Source organism: Lactuca virosa, chromosome 6 (assembly GCF_052849685.1).
Source record: "Lactuca virosa cultivar CGN04683 chromosome 6, Lactuca_virosa_CGN04683_v6, whole genome shotgun sequence".
Lineage (NCBI taxonomy): Eukaryota > Viridiplantae > Streptophyta > Magnoliopsida > Asterales > Asteraceae > Lactuca > Lactuca virosa.
The window spans coordinates 186,376,851-186,380,177 of NC_136431.1; positions in this window are offsets into that span (position 1 = coordinate 186,376,851).

The window sequence follows — 3,327 nt, forward strand, 5'->3', positions numbered from 1 at the left end:
TTAAAATATAAAGTTTTTTCATTTCCTTAAAACATATATCTTTAAAACTATAATAGGTATAGTTTTGGAATGTTTTTACAATATTTATGGAAAAGTTACTATTTGAGTTATAAGAAAAAGGGTTATTCAATCCATTATAAATATACTAAGTAAATACAGGATTGTGAGCCACTTGCTTCGTTGTACCAAACATTGTATCCGTTAAAGTCCTAAATTATAACCAGAATCTCCTAGAGGGAGAGCGTGAGTTTGTGTATAGATCTATACGGGACTGACAATCCCGCACCTGAGCTGCTTGCAACAGCTAGGCCGGCAGGCCTGGGGTGAAAAATGTCATAACTTTCCGACACCTGAAGAACATCGTGTAGGCCATTAGTCATATTAGTATGGCTATAATGAACATTCACAATGACCATTAACGAAATATTTACATAATGGTATATTTTAAAACAGTCTTAAAGGGGTATTAACTCTGTGATTACTTAGCATATACATCAGGGTTATATAAAATTAATGTCCGGTAGATAGTGGAATGTATGATTTCCGCCTCATTTCCTGTTCCTTGTTTGGTTGTGGGCTTAGGCAGATTCACCCATTCGAATGTCTCTTCGATCTCGATTTTATATAACTCGTATGAAATAAGTGATCATAGGAGGGTATTAACATCACATCTAGTTTACAGTGCAAACACGTCTTCAGCTAGTTTTACTTATGAATAAAACTACATATCATTAAATTAAGTATGGAAATTATACTTGTACTTTTCGGTCTTGGAACGTTTAAGACTACAATTCGGTTTTATGGAAAATATAGGATTTTCCAGGATAAACATCATTATTTTACAAGCATACAGTTTACAATTCAACTTTTTGGAAACAAATACGGTTACTTACCGAAAACAATGCTTTACATTAGAATGAGTGGAACTAAGAACATATTTACAAAAGGTTCAACACCTATTTACAAAATAGTATAACATAAAGGACTCTAAATTGTAAATTCTATGGTTCCTTAGTTTATACATCAGAGTTATATATAAATAATATTCGATAGGCAGTGGAATGTGTAATTTCCGCCTCATTTCCTGTTCCTTGTTTGGTTTTGGGCTTAGGGCAGATCCATACACTCAACTTGTTGGGTTTTGAGCATTCTAACACTCCTATGGTGTACATGCAACCCTATAAACCTTGGATCTATGTATTCTCTATTATACATGCAAATATTAACTATTCCAAGGTTTCATCCTAACTAGCATATTATGAAGCACCTATACTACAAAGTTCTAGTTAGATGACATACCTTTTGATGTAGCTTGATGTATTCAAGCTTTAAGAGCTTAGCCCCAATAGTGTGGAAGCCTCAAATGGAATCACAAATCACCAAAACACCTTGGAAGAACTTGAGAGAATATGTATGCACACTAAAATCGGCCCACTCTTATTTTCACACACTTGTGCCAATTTTGTGAGCCAAGGACCCCTTTATATATTATGGAGGATTAGGGTTACATCCATGTAAACCCTAATACCCATGACCTTTCATTTACATAGGATCCATGGGTTAAAAGCTCCATGGACCATCCATGAAAGCTTAGCCCAACCTAAATGAACTTGGCCCATTCCATATATATAAGAGTCCATATTTAATTAGTTCTTTTTGATCACTTAATTAATTCTAAATTAATTCTTGATCAATACTAATTAAATAATATGATTCCATATTAATATATTAGAACTTATAATATATTAATATAAATCATAAATATACTATTCTCAAAAGACTATCGATATAAATTGTGTCGGTGAAGTACAACCCAAATGGACTATGCCGGGTCGGGTTAAGTACATACCAAATATAGTTATGGACTTAGACATTAATCCAACAGTCTCCCACTTGGATAAGTCAAACTATTATTGAGTATGACTTCAAAACCTAACTGGCAATCGTAGCTCTTAAAGCCGCTGTCGAACTCTGACCTTGTCAATGACTTGTCCATTAGATAAGTGATCATATATTCCTCCATTCTAGATATCATATGGACTGAGACATGGATTATAATCATTCTCTCTGTCCATTTGTTGTTTCCTGATTTTCGATTTATGATGACTGACTGATTGAACAAATCAAATCAGTCCTAGCTTGGCCAAGCACTCACATGTGTCATCGCTAAATCATCGAGGGGCCCACAGATATCGCTTCTATCCCGAAGGTAAAAGGAATGGATAAACTTCGACTCATATGGCTTGTTCTACTACTTGTTGAATCATACACAAAGGCACATTTTATAACATCGAGTTACCAAATGCGTTTTTCGTGCAATCAATGTATAACCAACTCATAGTAACAACTCATATCTCTAGGTTTGAAGAATATAAGATATTATCGTCTCATGATCACTCGTTATAAAATCCATGAAGTGATTCAAATGAGCGCGGGTTGAATCCAATACTCAGAACTTCTGAGCACTCATGAGTGTTGTAGCACCACTTTGTCCACCAACTTGGACCTCTACAAACCAACCCATGACAGTCTTGATTCATATCTACTTCCAACATATGACCGACTGTGGATGGTTTGAATAACTTAATCATTCAGGAAGAGCGACTTAGTTATTCTGGAAGTCAAAACATGCAAAGTGAAACACAAGAATAAATGAATCAAATATAGTATCAAACCCTACGAATATAAATAAACACTTTTATTTATCACCATACTGATTACTCATTATTCATTGTTTCGGTTTTATCAACTTTATACTTGAATTAAAAACACTAGTTGTCCCATGCTCCAAGCATGTACACTATGTTTTTCTTAAACAATAGCTTTGCCATACACCAAGTATGCACTCTATGTTTGTCTATGATCCTTACTTTGTGAAATAAACCAATTGAACATAATTTCAATGATTCTAATTTCACACTCACAAATCCTTATCGAAAAATGTGAGAATTTCAAATTCCTATCATTTATCGAAATCTGTTTAGATTTTAAACTTATATGCACTGACCCTCCTGTAATGAATATGTACAAAGTCACAAAGACTTGTCAACAGTCATTATAAGGTATTCCAATGGAGATCAACTCCATGGAAACTAAGTCTCATATTCAAAGTACATTGCTTTGGACATGCTTCTTGCATTAACTTTTCTAATCTTACACAGATAACTTCCACCTATGGAGACAACTCCATATTCTCATTTTGACTATCACTTCTGAATAAGAGATGCCTCTTTTCAGAATATGTCAATATGGTCCTTCCAAAATTAGCACTATACTTCCAACTGTCCCTGAGCAACCAATCTTTGGTAAACCTCAGATTGTCCTCGA